Source organism: Python bivittatus, unplaced genomic scaffold, assembly GCF_059951505.1.
Source record: "Python bivittatus isolate LINGU-HERP-01145 unplaced genomic scaffold, Pbiv_v1 ctg000330_np1212, whole genome shotgun sequence".
In the NCBI taxonomy this organism is placed as follows: domain Eukaryota; kingdom Metazoa; phylum Chordata; class Lepidosauria; order Squamata; family Pythonidae; genus Python; species Python bivittatus.
In genome coordinates this window covers 56,063,896-56,085,865 of record NW_028277058.1, presented here as the reverse complement: position 1 = coordinate 56,085,865, position 21,970 = coordinate 56,063,896, and the positions used below count along the sequence as shown (strand labels likewise).

Sequence of the window (21,970 nt, the reverse complement as noted above, 5' to 3'; positions counted from 1 at the left end):
CCCTTCAAGGACGCCGCGCCAAGGGTGAGCCGCCTTCCCCGCCTCTTCCTTTTGCGCGCCGGCGAGCAGCGCCCGCCCCCGCCCGGCCGCCCTCCGGACCGAGCCGGCCGAAGTCGGGCGACCCCGCCACGCCGCTTGGCCGGCGCACGGCGATGTCCCCGGACCCCCTTCCTGCCGGGCGACGGCCAGCCGGCTCGGGGCCGGAGCGGTCCCCTTCCCGCGCGCTGGCGCCGGAGGGCGCATCCCGAGCCGCCTTTGGGCCGGCAGCTCTTAGGCGACGCGAGCTTAGAAAGCGGCCGCCGGGCTGCGAGTTTTATTCAGGGAGTCCGGCTGCGAAGCCCTGCAGCGGCTCTTTAGTGGCTGCGGTTTGGGGCGCAGCGTCGTTTGGCGGCAGCCGCGTGCCTTTGGAGAGGAATGGAAGCGTGGAAGAGGCACCGTTGGCCGCGGCCGGGGCTCTGGGCGGGCAGGAGTACATCTTAGGCTTGAGGGCGTCCTAAGATGTCTGGTTGGCTTCGTCGGAACAGGCAAGGACTGCCTCCAGAGGGTGGCACAGCTGGACGTGGGCCCGCAAAGAGCCCAGCCGCCCATCATTTTGCCCAAGGTAGGCAGATGCGTCTCTCACCCAGCTGGCATTCAGCCCTGTCATGCCTTTGCCAACCTTTTGCAAACGTGGGCAGATAGAAGCACCTGGAGACATGGACTACCTGGCCAAGGCTCCTCTCAGGCTCAGACTGGCCCTTTTCTGCAGTACAGATTCCGCCCTTCCGCGCCATCCAAACTACTGTTCCAATTGGAAGGCTGCCTTTGTGACCAAAAAAATCTGAGAATCCTTAAAAGCCTCAATAGCCTGCTTTCTTTTTCTTTTTCTTTTTCTAGAAGGGCAAGCTAATTCCTTTGGCTCTGCTTTGCAGGATTAAAGGCATGAGCTGATACAGCCAGGAAGGGAATTAGTGTTTCACAATAGCGGTTAAATGTGTGTGTGTGGGCACTTTCAAGTCAGTGGTGACTGCCTGGACAAGTCCCTGCAGTTTTCTTGGCAAGATTTCAGAAGTGCTTTATTATTTTATTATTATTATTATATTTTTATCTTGCCTTTTTATATATATGATTCAAGGTGTGAACATACATAATATGCCTGCCTTCTATTTTCCTCACAACAACCCTGTGGGGAGGCCTAGAACTCACAATCTCTTGGTTTCTAGGCCAGCACCTGAACCCCTACACCAAACTAGTTTGCCGTTGCCTCCTTCCTAGGGCCGAGAGAGAGTGACTGGCCCAAGGTCACTCAACTGGCTTTGTGCCTGGCAGCACTAGAAGCCAGGGTCTCCACGTCTCTAGCCTGGCATCTTTAACCACTCCACCAAACTGGCTCTCAAAATTATATTACGGTGGTTAATAGGATTCCTCTCCATATTATTACACATTTAAAATCACAACTCAGACACAACTCTTAAAGTTGTGGGATTGCATCCATGATTTGGGTGGGGAAGGCTCCAAGTTGTGTGTCTTCATTTTTAACTTGGACGGTGGCAAGGCTGTCGAGAGAGATCAGAATCCTGCTTAATGGTTAAAAAACAGGGCCACGATTCAAGTTGGTGTGGTAGCCAAAGAAATCTGACCTAAATAAATTGTGCAGACATTCAAGGGCGGAACAAAGGCACTTTGTAGATGCCTAGAGCTTGTACAGGGCATATTCATATGTTCCTTTTTAAAAGTAGCACAAGAGCTAGTAGTACAAGGCCAAGAGTACCTGGATACGTTTGTGTGTGTGTCTAGTTTTACTTACACTACTGCATGCTCTTCAGGTCCTTAGCATGGTGTTTAATCCAGCTCTTCCATGTGCTGTGAAGAAGGAATCAGGGTCAGTATCAAGAAATGTGAAGTCAAGAACGTGAAGCGGGGAAGTGATCTGACTCAAAGGGGAAATCCCATCTTGGGGACCACTGATCTTGAGCAAAAGCAAAACTCACTTATTCATCCAGGGGAAATATAAGGCGGTATACATCCAACCTTCTGGCCTTCCTACACCTTGAATCTGGTTAGTTCATTGTGATAAAGTTCGGTCAGAATTAAAGTCCATCTGAGACTGTAGCAGATCATGTAGTCAGCTGGGGGGGCGCAAGAATGTTGATATAGTGCCAGAAAAAAAATCCCTTTTTTAAAAACAGAAGGAGAACCCTGCTGGATGAGACTTCGGCCTTCTTAGTTCAGCTTCTTGAAATATGAAAATAGCACTGCCAGATTACATGGCCCCTTTGTGAGCACGTGTAAAGGTTTCTGCCCACAAAATGTGGAAATAGAGAAGAAGGATGGAGTAATAAGTTTAAGGGAGCAAAAAGAGGAAGAATAAGCAAGTATGAGCCGATGTAGGAGTGTGTATTGTGTATAGATTGCATTTTGGCTGGGAACAAGATTTAGCATGTTGTGGGAGAGTCAACTGCTGCTTTATCACATTTTGTCAACCAGCCCATCGTGTTAAGACAGACTGTAATATAAGATTTTGTTGTTCTTTGGGCTGGAATGTTAGGCGAATGAATGAATTGGGCTGCTTAACCTGAGTTTAGGATTTAGCAGGTTGTGTCAATATAACAAGCCAGTTTGAGCAACAGTGGGAGAGCGGTCTGGGGAAGCATGCTTGAAATCTCTGCAAAACAATAAAACAGCCTTTATAACAGCCCAGAGTCCACTGGAGTGGGTGGCTATATTAAATCTAAATAATAATAATAATAATAATAATAATAATAATAATAATAATATTGCAACTAGAAATTGCATGACAGGGAGCTGGGTTATTAGTCTCCTGTATGCATTGTTCATGTAAAAGAAAAACCCCTTTGTTCTCACACTTTGTTAATTGTCCTCTGGAAGTTTCTGCTGCCTGTTAAAGACATGAGAAGGCTATGGAGATGCTGAGGTTCAGATAAGGTAGGATTTTACGCAGCATGTTTAACCAAGTCAAGTATAAACCTAGCATCTGCGTTTATACCACATGGGAATCTTTATTAGTGTGAACGTTGGCTAAGTAGTGGTTTAGCATGTGGTACAAACCCAACCTGTTTGGTCAGATCATGATTCAAGTTTATTTTGTCAACCTAGAAAGTGGCTGAACCCATTAAGAAGGTTCCGTGTGTTATATCCGTCAACCTGGAGTCACTTTTGCAGCCGTGGAGGACTAGAAGCACAGCTAGTGCCTCTTAGAACTGCCTCCCTAACCGGGTCTCTTTAGATGTGCCATTGCCTTCCAGCCAAGATAAGCATACAGAGTGGGGATGATGGGAATTTCAACATTTCAGGTAGTAGGTTGATAAAGTCTGTAATAAAGTGGGCAAACATGGCTATGCCTCCGTGACAATCTAGGGCCTTCCAGTTTCAGCTGCAGCTTCCAGAAGATCTGGGAGAGATGGATATTCTCTGATGGAGGCACCCGGGGGAGGAGAGTGAATCCCATCAATACCCAGAATTGCCCAACAATTGCAGTGCTGAAGGTGGCTATTAATTCCCAGAAGATAGATGATATAGAGATATAACATCGTGCATGGCATATATAACAAGAGAGGATAGGGGTTTTTTTAATCCCTCTCTCTCAGGTTTAGAACTTGAGGGTATCCTTGGGGACTTAATGCAGGGTTAGGGTCAAGAATGACCCAACGTAGTGGTATGTGGGAATGACTTTGTGAGACGGAGAAGAGATGCTGCCTACAGAACGATCAGATAAAAGAGGACATTAGTCCACAGCTGTATAATGGGAAGAGAAAGAAATTCAGAAAGGAATCTCCGTAACTTCTCAGGCTGTAAAAGAGACGGGAGATTTGCATTATCAGACTTGCAAGTTTGATGTCAGTCTTCCCAAGTAGATCAGACAGGAAACATGACCACATGAGCTAATTCTACTTTATTGTAAGGCTACTCTAACACAATCTTGCAAGTCTGATAGTATAAATCTCCCACCATCTCTTTTACAGAGAGAAGAGGTTCCTTTCTGAGTTTCTTTCTCTGTCCATTATGCAGCTGTGGGCTATTTCTTCTCTTACCTGATCGTTCCCTAGGCAGCATCTCTTCCCCATCTCACAAGGTCATTTCCATGTACAATTACACCCAAGGAAGTACAGTTTTGCCCAGTTAAAGTACATGCATTCAGTTGTAGGCACTAGCAGCCAATCTGGATGGTTCTCAGTGGGGTTCGTGGAGGAACACTAGCTACTGACATTGATGGCTCTTTCCTGCCTCCTGTATCAGAGGGAGCACCCCATACGTTTTGGCTTCTGGGAAGTGATCCTGAGAGGGGGCTGTTACCTATAGCTCAGGCTGGTGAGCTTCCTAGATGCATCCAGCTGGTCACTGGGTGGTCTACAAGGGTGAACTAGGTGGACCTGCAACCTGATCTGACATGACTCTTCTTAAGTTCATATTAGTGTGGGATCTTGAAAGAAAAGTTAATCAGTAAAATGAAGAGAGACCTAACTTGTACCATGTGGCACCTAAACAAAACAACATCATCATCTCACAGGCTTCTGTAATCTCCAAATGAACCAGACATCTTTAAGTTGCTTGGATTAGTTTTATCCCAGTCTACTAATTATGGTAGTTTACCTCTTTTTTTTAATCCTTTTTTCTCCTCTCCTTGCCCTCCCCCTCTTCTTGTCTCTCCTCTCCTTCTGCTTTCCTTTGCACTAAGCCAACCTGTTTTTAGCTGGTCAAGCTGCTTTATGATGCATAGAAGGCATGACCCCTGTCCTGTCACATCATAATGGCTAAACTGAGAGCATGGATCTTTTCAATGCTCACCTGATAAAAGAGTTGTCAACCCTTGTTTAAATTGGAAATGAATGGTAACAGCCAGGAAGATGGAAGAACAGTTAAGCTTCAACAGTGATGGTTGAACTTCTTCTACTGTGATATTCTCCTAAATCATCCCTACAGTAGATCTGGCACATCAAGAACTCAAAGAGATCTCTGCCTAGAGATTATGGAGGAGTCTGCATAAGTTCAAGAGTATCTCTGGACTTCTGACTTTGTGTGATGTTTCTGCTTGAGAGCTGAAAGAAGTTATTTCTGGCTTATTTTGCAGTACATTTGAATCCATAGGGAAAATAGTCTTTTGTTTGAAAGGCTGCAAGTCTGGAGCTTACTAGTTTGTAGGAACTGCTGCCTCAACTCATCTCCCAGCTCCAGGCTTTAGAAGGCCTTTTAAAGGAATGATGCTATGATGGTTTTTCAGCTCCACCTCATAGGAACTGCTCTGATTTTGTCTGTGTCTGACCATATTTACAGAACATGAAGATTGGTGTGTGTTAGTATGCACAATGTACACAAGCATTTACCCCTCTTTTGTCATAAGATGGGGATGAGGAATTCTTTGCTTTTCCAGGATTTGTAGCAGTTTAAGATGTAGCAGGGATACTTAGCTCCTTGTAATCATCATTTTGAGGGTGACACAAGAGAGCAGCTTTTGCAGGATTGGGTAACGGAAAGAGTGGCCTATTTTATGGTAATACAGGTGGTCCTCACTTATTGACAGACTATGAACTCTGACACTAAGCGATGCAGTCGTAACACATGACATCATGTGACCGTGCCAGCTTACGACGGCAATTCCAGCAGTTCCAGTTGCTGCCATTAGGCAAATCCCACATAGTCACAGCATCCTGCAGTCACATGATCACCATTTGCAACCTTCTGCCAGCCTCCCCACTGACTTTGCTTGTTGGGAGCTGGCAGTGAAGGTGATCGTGAGCACGGGATGCTGCAACATCATAATTGTGAGCCAGTTCCCAAACACCTGAATTGCGACCATGTGACTGCAGGGATACTGTGACTGCTGCAACTAGAGGATCTGTCATAAGTATTCCTTGTTCAGCGCTGTCATAACTTTGAACAGTTGCTGAACAATGGATGTTAAATGAGGAGTACCTGTATCTTTCCTAAGCTAACTCCAGGTCTCAAAATAGTGTGCAAGCTTTTAGAATCTTCTGGAACTTTTCTGCAAGCATGATGGTAAACAATGGAAGAACATTTTTGAATGTAAGATCCATACAACAATGGAACAGTCATCTTATGATATCTATCTATCTATGAATGATATATAGATAGATAGATGGTATATATAGATATCTATGGAGATTATGGCTTCCCATCTCTGGAGGTTTTTAAGAAGAGGTGAAAGCCTCATCTTGAGGATGGTTGAACTCAATGAACTCTGTGGTCCTTTCCAGCTCCATGATTCTATGACTTTGGGGATTTTTATGGCATAGGTTGCATTAGTTAAAAATGGCATCTGGAAGGATCTTTGTAATTTTTTTTTTGTATATAATTTTTATTGGAAGTTTTAACAGCAATAATAAGAATAAATACAAATTAAAATAGAACAGAGAAAAGGAAAGAGAAATAAGAGAAAAAGCTAAAAGTGCAATAAGAAAAAGAGTAGAAGAAAGTAGAAAAAAAGAAAAAGATATAAAGAAATATAAAGAAGTGGTTTCTTCACAGCAGTTATAAGTACAATTATATTTTAACCTCTAAAATTATGTCATGACCTTCTTTCTATAATTTATCCTGTCTAATCATCAAAACCATAAATCTCAAGTTCTTTTTTTTTTTCATTTTTACACAAAAAAGGGGTTCCATAAGGGGTTTCCAGTCATCAATAAATTGATATTGTCCTTTCTCTAATCAAATAAGTCAGTTTGTCCATCTCAGCAAGTTTTGTCAATTTCACCAACCATTCCTCACCATTCCTCCATGGTGGATAGTGTTGAATCTTTCAGGTTCTTTGTAAATTTAAAGGCATCCGTATCTCAGTATTTCTTCTATGGCACAATTATTTGCTCTTGGTGTGGTGTGTTTAAAGGGCAAACAGATGACCTCTTAAAGCGACTACTTTCCAAGGCAGTTAAGCAAACACTGCCAAAACGTAAACCAGTTGGTCAGTGAACAGCAGGTACAGTGAGGAAAAGGATGAGGAGGAGGGATCAACCTGTTAATTATCAAAATTCTTCCTTTAATCTAAAATAACATGACATAATGGTTTATTAGATCAGACATTTCTTTATATGTTATTATATGATATATATTAGGTCAGATATGGTCACCTGAAACAGTGTTTCTCAACCACAGCCGCTTTAAGGTGGGTGGGCTTCAACTCCTAGAATTCCCCAGCCAGCTGTGGGTAGAAGATGCTCCCTTACCATTTTGGAAGCAGTCCAATCAAGGTAATTGATGTCATGGGGATCAATTTTGATCATTTCTGTAAATATGTAATTGACCTTCTTCTGCAGATGAAGTCGGTTATGCAAACACTGTAAAACACCAAAGATGTAATTATAGAAATTATGCCAATTAGATAAATTTGGGTTGAGGACATTTGGTTTTAAGAGACACTACATCAAGGTTTTATTACAATATTTACAATATTGATATACCGCCACACTCAACAATTGTGCAGAGACCTGGATTTGAAAGGAAAAAAGTGATTAGGAACTCATGTGGCTGCAAATGTGGCAAGATACATAAAATGGGTGTGGGGGCTTTGATTGCATGAGTGTGCTTGCCCCCTTAATTTTTTTGACACCCCCCCCCCATGGACACCCTCAACTCTTGGAATGGTATGGACTGGCAGGGCGTGGAAGAAAGTAAGGCCTTGGGTCACCAACAGAGGACCAAGTTGAATGTCCAGAAAAAATTAATTCGTTAAAAAGATTGTTTTAATTTCTTGCAAAGCAAAGCAGATATCTATGTCCTAGCATGTTGCTGGGCCCTGTGTAGAGATAGTCCCAGTTTAAGAACAAGATCCATTCCCACGGTCTGTCCTTAAGTCGAATTTGTATGGAAGCTGGAATGGTATTATTGTATAATACTGCATAAGTTGTATTGTGTAATGAACTCGAACCATTGTGTATTTAACTTGAATCATTGTGAATTTAACTCAGATTTTCCTACAGTGGGCTCCGTTCTTAACTATAGGTCGTCTGTAAACCAGGCATTCTTAAACCAGGGACTGCTTGTATACCAGAGGGGCATTCTCAAAACTGAAAAATAATAGGAGACTGCAGTCTAATTCTTTGTTTGGAAAGATGTCCCCTTGCCTGGAGAAATCTGAAGTATGCAGAGATAGTGGAGGCCGTTGTGGGAAGAACAGGAGAGAGGAGAAAACAACTTCGCTACTGCTCTCCCTTTTGATAAATTGGAGTTTTGCAATGGGCAGTCTCAGCAATGGCCACCATTGTGACCACAACACACTTGCAGAATTGCAGATGAGTGGATAGCACATGGATGTGACCTTGATCTCATCCTCCACCACAGCTCTCAACCCCAGAAGCAGGCCATGTCCTGGCTTCTGAGATGCCGGTTCAATTCTTGACCTCATTTTGATGTTGGTTGCACAGACATTTTAGATGCTTGACATTCTTGTGACCAGTGATGCAGAAATGCTGCTATAAATACTGCGGGGGGAATTTGTCCTTGGATTTGGATTGGACAATACCCTTAGGAAATTGTCGGAGGGCATGCTGCCATTGGACGCGTGGACGCTGTATATGCGCTGCCTCGCTGGGCTCTCAAACTCACAAGGTCAGTGAAATAACAACTTTAGAGGCATTGACTTTCTGAGAAGGGATGGAAAGGGCAATTCTCCTGGATCCTCTCCTCTCCTTTTCCCCCATTACGTTTATAATGCTCTAGGTTTTCTCAGATTTCGTGTGTGTGTGTGTGTCCACAAAGATCACTGTAACCTTCAGATCTGGTTGGTCTGCAGCTGTGCTGTTTTTAATCTAGTCTGTTAGAAACAGAACAGTGATGATAGAGAGTTTGTCAGCTCAGAGCCAGCCCCATCGTGTGAGAGCAGGGAAGGATGGATAATGCTAGAGAACAGAATGATGTCTGTCATTTATGGCTAGCCTTTGTATTTTCACCTGGGGTATCAGATCTGGCCTGCAAAAATCTGGACAACCACGAGATGGCAGCCAAGGTTTTCTGTAGTTCTTTGCTGCAGCTTTCTGTAGAGTTTTCATAGCTCTTGGCTGCTTGCCACCAAACTCTAGTAGTCTTACATCATTTGTGGTGAAAATATTATCCTCAGCTTCTCTCTCCCTCTCTCGATTTCCTTCTCTTCTTCCTCTTTTCCTCTCCCTCCCCGTTACGCCTTCCGTTCACCAGAGGACATATTAAAGACTTACCTGATGCTGATCTTGGAGACCTTCCAAGCTTTAGAGCCTGGGAGCTGTGCCTCCATCCTCACAGCATTGCCAGGTTGCAACTGGCAAAGAAATGAATCTGAATTCTTGGCTGTTGAAAGACAACCTTTTCACAGCTCTTATCTGCCCCGGGTTGCATCCAAAATAGCTCAGGCTAACCAGAAAGTGAATTCCCCAAATGCACAAATCAAATAATGAGTCGGTTCCATTTGAACTAGCAATAGCTTTCTAAAGTCAGGCAGATGTCTGTTGCCATCCCTGATCCTTCCTTCATTTTCTAACTAGACTTTTCACCACGGGGGTGGGTGGGGGTGTATCTGCATTATGACTCCCTCCCCATTGCATTCTTACGTGCACCCAAGTTTTCCAAGCAATCAGATGCTTCAGTGGTTTTCCACGCTTACTCACGCTCCGCTTCCTTTACAAGAAGACCTTCTGGAGCCGTTTCTAAACATCTCACAGCATTCTTTGGAGCTTTCTTTTATGCACAGACCCCAATATTGCATTCTTTTGTGGGGATGATCCCATCCAGCAGTCCCATTCAGATATTCCCTGACTGTTGGTAGGAATAGTTTACAGCAGGTAATCTCCAGAACAATCACAAATCTGCCCGACTCAACCTGTTCAACTCGTTTGACCATTTTAAGAATCTCTTTCTACAGTCCAGAACTGGAAGGGGCCATAAGAAATCATCACACACACACACCCAACGAAGAAATGATTTATAATAAGCCACAGAGGTTCCGAGTATCTAAAAATGATAAAGTAAAATGGAGTAAAATGAGATAAGAATATAATAGCCTTCTGTTGTACAATCAGAACAAGTCCAAGTTAATTTGGTATTAGCAATGCAAGAGTTCTGCAGACTAGAAATGGAAACTTTGTCCTTTTAGAGTTGTTTTCTGCCAAACGGAATTTATATAGAGTAACGGAGTCATTGTGATTGATTGATTGATTGATTGATTGATTGATTGATTGATTGGATTTAGATGGCTGTTTAGCTCAGATACATGACTGGGCAGCTGAGACAGAGGGGCAAGTCCATAAGGGGGTTTCTGAAATTTGTCCTTCCTGAGGCATCTGCAGGGGCAGTGAAAAAATTTAAATGATAGTCACAACCACACAAACCTTTGTGTCATATGCACATTAAAAGGGGCAGGGCCTTAACATGTAATCATAGCCACCATCTTGAATTGTTTGACACCCCCACCAGTGGACACCCTCCAGTACAGCTGATGGCAAGATATCATAAAAGCCTTGTGGAATTTATGCACTGTTAGTTGATCAAGATCCAGGGCCTGGTTTAAAACTTGATCGGTATTGCTCAGCTGGGTAAATTGCAATTACAGTGTTTTGTTTTATTTTATTTTATTTTATTATTTTCCTCCCTCTTCCTCCTCAATGCTTACAGAGCAGGCTAGAGAGCTAAAGGGGAATTATTTAAGAGGGTCCATCAGAACAACAGCAAAGTTGGCTTTGCAGGAGCATCAAGTTCACATCTTTCTTTAATTTCATTCCGTGTGTTCAAGTCGCTCCTGGTCAGCAATGCCTAGAGGTCAGCCCTACAAGGTAGACCAGATCAGGAAACTGACTCCACAGGAAGACCAGAACTCTAATTTATTGAGATAATTTCTAGTAACAGAACCTTGCAAGTCTAACTGTGTTTTCCTTTCCCTTCCTCCCTCTTACACCGCAGGCAGCAAGGGGGGGAACCTGCCTGAGTCTCTTTCTAATACTTTCTCACCCCCCTGGGTTCAAGGTATGCTTCTGCACTGGCGTTGCCTTAGCAGCTTCTGGGTGTCTTCTCCAAGGTCCTCTCCATGGCTCTCCACGCTAGAGCTCCATATTTTGGCAATGTGACTTCATTGGGCCAACTCAAGGGCCGCCATTGTTAATTTCTCCCACACAGCAGCTTTGCTGAGCGGTGTTTGGAAGAATGCGCCTGAGCCCCAAGCAAAAGCTAATTTGGAGGTGCAGCATTTTGAGAGGGAAGGAGAAATATAAAAGTTATTGCTGGCAGTTAAAAATGAGTTGAAGTTGCCCCACTCTGCTCTTAGGCAAAACTTCCCTTTTCTGGCCGCAGCTCCTGAGCATACCTAGATGCCTATGCTATTGTTTTCTGAAACTACCTCAAACTAGGGAGAAGTCAGGAGACATCGCCCTGGTTACCAAGGGACCACAAGAAGCACAGGAAAAGGGGAGGGGGAGATCTCTCTGAGGTGAGATAAGGTAAGATAAAACCAGTTTGGGGTGGCTTGACCTGTCCAAAGTGATACTTAGCAGAGGTCTTTTAGGAATGCATGAACTCTTGCCCCCCCAACCCAACCCTTATTAGCCTAATAAAAACCACACCCTGCATAGCTAATCACCTATTTACCATGAACATGCAATGTATGAAGTGGGAGGGACCAGGAAGAAATCGTAGGCGGGCGGAAAAGATTGTGACCTCAGAGTACCTCAGCCAATGGGGGAAGTTTGAGCATCGGCCTAGGGTTGTATAAAATGTGCTGAAATCTTAAGAAGTGTGGCTTATTTGCAACGAAGCCCACCAGCCTTTGCAAACGCTTCAATAAACTACTTCTGACTAACCCAAGGAGAGAGTCGTGAGTGCATTTCTCACAATTTCTTCCTGCGTGTCATTTTCAGATGGCATCTAATTCAGACCCATGGTTTGAGCAGGAGACATTTTCCTCACCCCATCAATCCCTTCTTTCTCTGTTTTCTTCCTTTTTTAATAGTTCTATGGAGCTTGAAAATTGGGGTATTATTCTTGACTTTGCACAGGCTTAATTAAGGGATTTCCCTTATATGCGCTTTGAAATTTTTGTTATTGCCTCTATATAACAATCTTGGCTTTTCCATTAAATTGACCCCATGATAAGATACAGAGACAGGGCAGTGATGGAAAAAAAACTTTTACTGGATCGATTCCCGTTTCTTTGGGACTTTGATGAGAAATTCGGGGGCTGACTCAGAATTAAATCTGAAATGAGTATGTATCATGCAAATTATTCTCAGTCCCCAAAGATTCAACAGGGAATATCCACACCTTTGTCATTAAACAACTTGTGCTCTGTTGATTAAAAACAGTATATGAGTCATGCAGAAAAAAATGAAAGGTTCTGTAAAAGCAATAACTGTTTTGAACTTTACAAAACCTCCTTTAATCAATCAATCAAGGAGTTTTATATTTAGTATAGTTTCTTCTGGGTTTTGTTTTTTTTAATTTTGAATCCAGAGCACTATGATTTTTTTTTCCATTTTAACCAAACAACAAACTGACTATTCTTGTCACCTCCCTGTGGATCCAATTAACTGTCTTAAAGTAGAAAAAGACTGTTAGAAATCCCAAAGTCTCTCCTGAAGCATCTAAAACCAATACTTAGAAAAGGTGGCATTGTCAGCCTTGGTTAGTGCTTGGATGGGAGACCACTGAGAGAGCCCAAGTCTGTAGACTAAACCATTCTGGAAGAAAGCAGTGGGTACCTACTTCTTGTAATGGGCAGAAGAAAACCTTGAGGAACAGAAGGAAGAGCAACTGCCAAGACAATGATCAGATAAAAGGAATCCGTACATCTGTAATCCAAGTAAGACCCTCCTTAGCTGTCACAAAGGTGAAGGGAGGGAAGAGGGAAAAGTGGTACTAACATTCATAAGTTTGGTTTCCAAGTGTGGCCTACCTTGTAGGGCTGACACTTTTGTAGTGCTGCCAAGGACGATACATAGATGTGAAGCCATCAGATATGGAACTCCATTAGAAGGGGATTTAGCACTTAATACTAGACAGTTGCCTTTTGCAGCTGATTCTGGTTGTCCTAAAAGGGCAGCAAATGGTTACTTAATATATTATCAGTGTACATTTTTTGCAGATAGAAAAAGGAAAAAAGCCACATAGTATTTACTGATTCAAGTGCCCAAGAAACTGGACAAGTCTTAAAATGATGCATCGTTGGGTTAATGGCTGTTTAGGGGTCTCCTGTGCTGTTCTGCGTCCAATGTCCTGGGCCAATCCAGTCAGCCTGCTGCTGTGATTCCTACAACCAAATCATTCTTCCTGCCAAATGATTGTCCACACTCAGAAAACCAGAATGTCAGGAGGAAGGCTGAGGTCAAACTGGTCTTCTGAGTAGAGCATCAACTGATCTGGAAGAGGACCATTCAATCAGGCAAGGTTCAAATTGCATTCTGGAGTCATACAGTCAAGACACAGCTTTGTCTCTTCAATGAGAATTACCCTGAGTTATTCTTTTTTTTAAAAAAGGAAAAGAACTTCCCTTCCTTCTGCATATTGTCCATCTTGGTGCAGAACGTCAGATCCGCTTGTATAATGGAAGCTAAATCTGTGATCCACAAGCTGGTCCCTAAGACAGTATTATTTGAAACTGGCCTGATGTAAGCAGGGGTTGCCATAGCACTGAGCTTTCAGATATTTTCAATGCCCTTTGCTTAATTATCTGGCTGCCTTTCAGGGCCCTGGGAATAAATCCATTAAGCAGAAGCTTTAGATGGGTTACTAAAACCACAGGCCTGAAGATCCTTTGTGCATTTCAACCTGATTCATTTTGCCTTAAATAAAATCCAAACATGAGCTAATGCAACGCGTCTTGTAATTTCAACATTTCCTAAAGCAGCCCATTTGTACCTGGGGTTCACGCTTCTCTTGTCACACCAATATTTCTTATTATGGCAACTCAGATTCAACAAACAGGGTTTTTGGTCAATTAATGGCTAAATGGATGGTCTTTACAGGGTACCGATAGACCCAAAGTCCAAAATGGTTGTTTCAGGACAGGATGAGATATGCATATGTTGTTCTGGTACTGCCATCTCAAACTTACCAATGCAGTTCAAAAAATCCTCAGATGTTTAGAGGTGGAGGAAGTGGCAAAGGATCCAATTTTTCATAGTTTTCTTAAGTTAATACAATTTTCTGCAATTTTATGTCTTCCCAATTGATTGGAATAATAACTCTCAATAATGTCCAAAGTAAAGCATAAAAATATCCACATAGCAGTTAATGGCTGGGGGGAAAAAAGATGGGGAGGAAAGAAAAGAAAAGATTACCAGAATACCCTTTTTATATTTTATTTGTTTCGGTTTGCTTTCCTAACCTTTTTCTCAAAATCCTTTCAGTGTGTGTGTGTGTTATTTATTTGTTTGCTTGTATGTTTTACTTCAGCAATACAGGTAATCCTTGTTTAGTGACCACAATTGGGACTGGCAACTCAGTCGTTAAGTGAAGTGGTCACTAAGTGAAACATCAGTTTACAATTTTACTTCAGCTTTCCTTTCCTTTGTAGACCTGTGAAGGTCATAAATAAGAGGATTGGTCACAAAGTTACTTTTTCATCTCTGTCATAACTGCAAACAGTCGCTAAATGAGGACTACCTATAAAAAAGGTTAAAAAAACCCAAAATATTAAATAGATGTTTAGCTTACATCCTTTTCAACAACAAATAATATTTTAGAAATGACCTTATTGTATTTATATTGCTGGAGATGCAGTGAAATAAATGCTTTATTTAAGCATATTGTTCCATTTCAGTAAGAAGCAATTACAAGTATTAACTCAAGCTTGAGATTTAATATTTTCAGATGTTTATATTCTATCTCAATTGCATGAGAGTTGACTTCTGGAGAAAGAAAATGGACTTACAATCCAAAGACTTATTGTTCAGCATCGGAAACACAAATGCATGGCTCCAACTGTTCAGCGGTTTACAGAATTAATAGATTAACCATGGATGACGGTAATGAATCATATCCTCAATTTATTAATATAATGTATGTCTGTAAATATACATTTTATATATTTGTATGCCTTTTTCAGCTTTTTTTCTTTCTTTTATAATTTTGTGTACTTTTTTTTTTGTATTTAGTTAATAAAAATATTTCTGATTAAAAAAAAAAAAAGAATAACCCTCTGTGGGGCCAACTCAGTTTGAGTTACAGCTGCAATACATCTGCTAGGTGCCAGAATGAGCAAGCCTGATTAAAGGTATTATTTTTGTTAGAAGACACTGAGATGGTGATTCACCTCCCAACAGTGACCTTCAAGACAATAGTTAGGAAAAATAACCTTTCATCTTTTGATTAATGCTTTATTGTAAGATCCATCCATGAAGTCACCAGAAATCCACCTCAACTTGAAAACAAATGTTTGCCTTTAGATTATATTTTGCTAAGCAAAAACTGTATGTAGGGCTTCTTGAAGGCCATGGTGAAGTGATATTGACCCAAAGAAGAAAGGGCCACAATATGAGAAGAGGAAGGATTTTGGAGTTTTTGCAGAGAAGCTTTCGAAACCACACTTCCAGAGGTTGGCAGTCATAACCAGGGGTGGAAGTAGAGCTCTGTGACCTACAGAAAGGGTCATTTGGTCATCTAACTTTGCAGTATCTCAGAAATGAAAGCATTTACTGTCATTGAATGCTTGATGGGTTATGCATGGAGATGTAGTGCCTTCCAGATCTGTTGTGTCTGCAAATCCAGAAACATCCAGACAGCTGGGATGCTTGGAGTGGTCGCCCCAATACATCACAAGGAGAAGATGGTAGCTGGTCCATGCAGCACCCTAAACTGAAAAGCGACACTATAAAAGTTTGGGACCTGGCATGCTTGCGATCCCGATGACTGCATTTTTTTCAATGGTAGTTTCTGGTTTATGATTGTATTTTGCAAGTGCAAACACTTTTGTTTTTTAAGTAAACATGCTGTGATTCTTGAAACAACCTGCATTAGTTTTGAAAGTGCCGGTAAATTTCTTTGCAAGTTTTGCTGCAACAGGCTCACATTCTGCCCTCCGCAAAAGAGTAAATCATTTCAAGTGCTACCATTTGTTATTTAGTTATTAGCCCCTTCGAGTCAAGCGTGACTCCTGGCATCTACGTCGATAAGTCCATGCAGTTTTTTCTTGGTCATGTTTTCCCCCAGGCATTGGGGCCATGATGTTAATGGGATTCGGGTGTTCCTGATAGGTTGATACGGAGATTTTGTTGGGGACCTTGCATAAGTTTTCTTTTAATCGTTTGCAAGTTTTGTTTTTATTTGTGTTTGCCACTCAGAGTTCCTTTAGTCAATGGACAGCTCTACACATTTGTTTAATTAAAAAACAAATACATTTTTCAGAAGCGGTTTGCTCTTGCCGTCTTCTAGGGCTAAGAGACAGCGAATGGCCCCAAATCATCTTGTTGGCTTCATGCCTAAGGCAGGACTAAAACTTAAAATCTTCTGATTTCTAGCCAGGAGGAGGTCAAGAAAGTCAAGATGGTGGTAACAACCATGCACCTGAAGCCTTTCCCTTATTTTTTCATACATTGCATAAAACCTTCATCTCCTATGTGGCTTAGCAATGTAAATTATTTTCAAGATGGCTTCAAAAATATTCTAACTATAATAATTGCACACAAACACAAATAACATATTAAGTGATGTATTTAAAACTCTCTTCTGTAGGAGAAACTCAGTCATGTTCATATATTTATTGGGGACCCTCCCCAATTCTGTGGTCACTTGGCCTGCAATGCAAACCTAATTAATCATTGAAATTAAATTAAAGATTAAACTGACAATAATTGTATCCCTCGGTGTGTAAACTTAATTTGCCATCCTTTTAAGAATTGGGTGTTATTATTTTTAGAAAAGCTGGCTGCTGGTTTGTGAAGTAGCTTGGGTATCTTTAGAACCATGTCTAAAGTCTTTTACCCAGCAGGATTCTTCTTTCAAACCAGCTCGAGGGGAGGGGAAGGGAAGGGGAAGGGAAAACCTGGCTTTGTATCATCATTTCTGAATCCAGAAATGGTGAAATTAAGCTATCTATATATTACAAAAGGGTATCTGTGCAATTATGCAATCTTGCACTCTAGGAAAGTTTCAGTAAGAGACTTAAATATAATCAAATGTCAAGATAAAAGGAGGAAAAAGAGCAATAAAAACACACAGAGTTCCAAGTAAAATCAATAAAAGTCATTCTAAGTTAGCTAATTTGACGCTAGAAGCTAAAGTCTCCTTTGAGCCAACTCCTGGTGCATTCATGGACTATGTCCTGAGAGACTGCATATATGGGCAGCTATAGAAATTGCAATAATGAATAGAATAGAATAGAATAGAATAGAATAGAATAGAATAGAATAGAATAGAATAGAATAGAATAGAATAGAATAGAATAGAATAGAATGGACTATGTCCTGAGAGACTGCATATATGGGCAGCTATAGAAATTGCAATAATGAATAGAATAGAATAGAATAGAATAGAATAGAATAGAATAGAATAGAATAGAATAGAATAGAATAGAATAGAATAGAATAGAATAGAATAGAATAGAATAGAATGGACTATGTCCTGAGAGACTGCATATATGGGCAGCTATAGAAATTGCAATAATGAATAGAATAGAATAGAATAGAATAGAATAGAATAGAATAGAATAGAATAGAATAGAATAGAATAGACTATGTCCTGAGAGACTGCATATATGGGCAGCTATAGAAATTGCAATAATGAATAGAATAGAATAGAATAGAATAGAATAGAATAGAATAGAATAGAATAGAATAGAATAGAATAGAATAGAATAGAACAGAACAGAACAGAATTTCCAGGTTACATGTGATTAGGCCTATACAAGTTGGCCTTGATTTGCCCTGACAAGGTATTCTGCACTGAGAAGATCACCTTGGCAAGTGATTTTCATTGTACTGCAGCTTCTTCTGGCCTTTGAAATGGCTGGAAAAGGCTTTGGTGCAGCTGGTACATAACTATTCAGAGCTTTCTAAGAAGCTTCTGTGTAAGCATAAGGGTTGTGCTTAGATTCTCTTCTGAGTCCTGCGAGGGCTAATTCAACTGCAGAGAATCTGCAGAAGAGAACAAAGCAATGTGTCCATTTTTCTCTTGGAAATGAGACACCTGGTTTGCTTTATGAAGCAGCTTGAGGTGTGTTTCACCTGAACCCTCATTGAAACAAAGCCCCCCCCCCCCATATTGTTCTATTAGATTTTTTTTTTAAAGCCAATTTTTCACATTTTGTTAGGAATCCAATCACTGAAAACAAACTTCATAGCAGAGATTGAATGTTGTTTATCCAAAGTACCCTATTTCTGATGTTGGGAAGTTAGAATTAGTGGGTGAATATGGCCATTTCCAGACAGATGAGATGTGGCACCAAGTCTTCATTACTCTTCTAAGTTACAAATGAAATTGTAATTGACTTTCCAGACTATTGTGAAATAATTTGACTGGGTATCCATCTCACTATATCTACGCCAGTTAAGTGTAACTAAGATGTGGAGAATGAGGCTATTTGAACCCCAACCTTCATTGACTGATTCTGTGCCATTAGGTTGGTGTTGACTCTTAGGACCACACAAATAGATTTTCTCCATGGTGATCTGTCCCTAATCTGTCTTTCAGGACTTCCAATGGTGCACCCATTGCCCCTGTAACTGAGTTCATCCCCCTTGCTGCTGATCATCCTCTTCTCTTTCCTTCCACCTTTCCCAGCATCAGAGCCTTCTCTAGAGAGCTAGGCCTTCACATGAGATGTCTGAAGTAGGATAATTTGAGCTTGGTCATTTGTGACTCAGATAAGAACTTTGGGTTGATTTGTTCAATGATCCATTGGTTTTGTTTTCTTGGCTGACCACAATATTCTCAGGAGTCTTCCCCCACACCAAAGTTCAAAAACGTCAATACTCTTCCTATTCTATTTATGAATATTTATGGAAACCTTTAGTGAAAGTATTATTTGTGGCATTATTTTTTTTACTTGGCAGAAAAAGGCTTTCTTTGCTACTTTTTTTATTAATGAAAGGGCAATCTCATAGCAAATTAAAATCAGAATGAGTACCTTATGACAAATCTTATTTAAAAAACAATTATTGCCTTATGATTTATTGCTTTCCTTTTTATATATATGGGTACAAATTAGCCAACACGAATGGCTTATCACATATGGTTTCCCAAAGAAATTTAGCCCATTATGTTCTAGTCATTATCTCAATACAACTATTGCTATCTAGTCAAGCTTCTCCTAAATTCATCTGCTCATCTACTAGACCACCCTATTTTTCTCTCTCTCCAAATTTAGAGTTTTTTGCGAGTACTCCCAACTTTTTCATAAGAAATTTCCTGCCGGAGGAGACTTCTGTTTCGTCCCCACGTTTTATGTTACATAGCTTTTCAACATTATCAAGACTATATTTTGTTGTTCATAACAGCATTCCACCCAATTTAGGTCACACAAGGCCTCTCAAACTGGGAATTTCAGATTTAATGTAGGCAGCTAATGCACAGCACCTTTGTAATGTCAACAAGTCATTGTGAGATTAGAAGATGCGTCATCAAGGTTTAATGTTTGTTTGCCACAGTGACATTTTACCTGAACAAAAATCACAGGGCAGGTATGAAATATTTTGGAGATATGTGAGGCCAAAATACTAACTAACTGGTAAAAGTGGAAAAACCAATCTTTTGATTAAATTATGTTTGGTTGCATGCAATGTTCCTTTCAATGTTAAGGAAACACTTGATCAGAATCATTGGTGGGGAGAGGGCATTTTTTTTCAACTTTTCTCCATCCTGCCCTTCTCAAAATACAGCATCCTAAACTTATTTTCTTCTAGCACTCATCAGTACAGGGTCACATATAGACTCATAGAATCATATCATGGAAAGGAATATTTTCAGTCACTGCTGAACCTCCTGTGAGTTCACAATCTAAAGTAAAGCAACCCAAGAAATGTTGATCCAGCCTCTGCTCAAGACCATCCAACATGGAGAACTCACCATCAACTTAGGTCACTCATCTTACAGATGCTTGGTTGCTAGGAACTTTTTCCAAACATTTAATGAGAATTGCCTTCCTGTAGCTTGAGATCTTTATTACATATGAAGTACTTGGAACAAGAGGGAATGGATCTTACCTTCTTCGGTGTGGCAACTCTTCAGAGACTTGAAGGTTGCCATTTTATCCCCCCTCGGCAGTCTTTTATACAGACTAAACTTACAAATCCAGTTCCCTCACTCTCTCCTTAATTCCCAGTCTCCTCCTCATCGGTTTTGCTCTTCTTTGCATCTCTTCCAAATCATCTGAAGCCCTGAACTAAACCCAGGACTCAAGAGGGGAGAGTGACCTGAGCCATCTCTTTAGTCCTAAGAGTTGGAGAGTTTTCCAATGGACAAAGAGTAGGAAAGGACAATAGTAATAAACTCTCTTTCCAGTCTAGGTATTAAGATTCCAGCCAACATTCTCTTCTTCTCTGATTTTTATCACAAACAAAACAACAGCAAAACAATATATATGTCTGCATATTCCCCTAAGCCAAGCCTTTGGCAGAGTCCAGGGTCCCATAACTCAGCCTCCAATGTAAGCACTATTTTTTTTTCCTTTTAAACTCTAATTTAGCTCCCCTTTACCTTCTTCTCTAACCTGGATGCCTCGTGGAGGAACAAAGGTGCCAGATGTGACTTCAGATAACCTCACTCATGCCTTTAAAAGTTAAAGCAAAGAAGATAAGGGTTAGTGCCCTTTGGTATGTGAAGGACAGAAAGAGAGAGAAAATGTCTGGGGAGGATAAAAACACAAACTTCTGAGTTGTCCACCCATTCTTGAGTTGGTAGAAAACCCTATCTGCATGAAATTTGCTGCCCTCCTTGGTGGTCCCTATGCCACCTGTATTGCCTCTGTTCTGCCTCACTACCAAATGCCTGATTTTGCATGTATAGCACCTGATAAGTAAAATGATTGGCTGGTTTCTCTGGCTTTGCAGCCCTTCCTCTTCTCCTCATCACCAGTGATGTGGGAAACATCCACCAATCATGGCCCTCTAGGGGGAATGAGGTGGGTCTGGCACCAGGACTCCATCTTCATCTTTAGATTCCTTTCTGCATTCCTCCTCCTCCTCCTCACTTTGTCTTAACCTGTGTTGGGTCAAGTAAGGTAAAATAAACCAAAGATTGGAATATGAAGGAGTTGAGTCATAAGCTCCGCTTTTGCTTAACTTCTCTCCCTTTCCCTTCCTTGCATAGGCAACACATGCTGACTTGCAGATTCTTCTATCCAATTGCAGAATGCAATGAAGAGCTGGCCTTCCACAGCTTTTGCTGTTTCGTGGCTAAACTGATGCTCATCTCCGTTGATCGCTTATGTGCCTTCAAGGCAGTGGAGAGTCTTAACAATCATATAAATAGACTTTCTCCAGGGTTATCTGTCCCCATCCTGGCTCTACAGTCCCCCAGGGATGTATCTATCACAGCTGTAATCGAGTCCATCCATCATGCAGCTGTATTCCATCATCTCTTTCCCTAGTGGACCTTGTAGTTTGATCTGAGAAAAACCTTTCCAGAGAGATTCATCTGAGCCTAGCAGCTGTTCTTGATATGCTCCACTGCTCTGGCAGGTTGCTCAAACAAGCTCTCTGTTGCTACTGTCTTTCTTTGGAGGGGTTAATGTTTAAGAGAGGATGAATGAGTTTTGCTATTTCATTGTTATGCAATTAGGGTGTCCATTGGAAAGCCATTTATAGCTTTAACCTTCAATTTTAGGAATTCTAAGTGTTCTGCAAACATTGTGTTACTTTGACAGTTTATAGGTATGCTTGAGTTGTATTGCTGCCATAACTCAAAGTGTGTAGAAGTAAATCTAATATATTTCCTGCAGAGGAAGTCTAGAATGGTTGGCAAATGGCTGATGATGGTTTCAGAGAACTTAAGAAACTGGTTGCTTTGTCTTGCCAGCCCAGCTTTCAACAACTTTCCCTTTACCTCAGTGTTGTCCAAACTTGGC

General features: G+C 41.2%; 1 long non-coding RNA gene across 7 annotated transcripts in view; it reads left to right on the top strand.

The window, feature by feature from the left end:
- Positions 1–51: 51 nt before the first annotated feature.
- Positions 52–21,970, top strand: part of LOC103059149 (uncharacterized) — a 42,365-nt gene continuing 20,446 nt past the window's right edge. For 2 of the 7 annotated variants that reach the window (XR_015796285.1, XR_015796290.1), the window contains exons 1-2: positions 52–8,562; positions 11,325–15,836. This is a non-coding gene — a long non-coding RNA (uncharacterized LOC103059149). The remainder of the gene's footprint in view (positions 8,563–11,324; positions 15,837–21,970) is intronic. The other 5 variants (XR_015796288.1, XR_015796287.1, XR_015796286.1 and 2 more) reach the window with 5 other exon arrangements.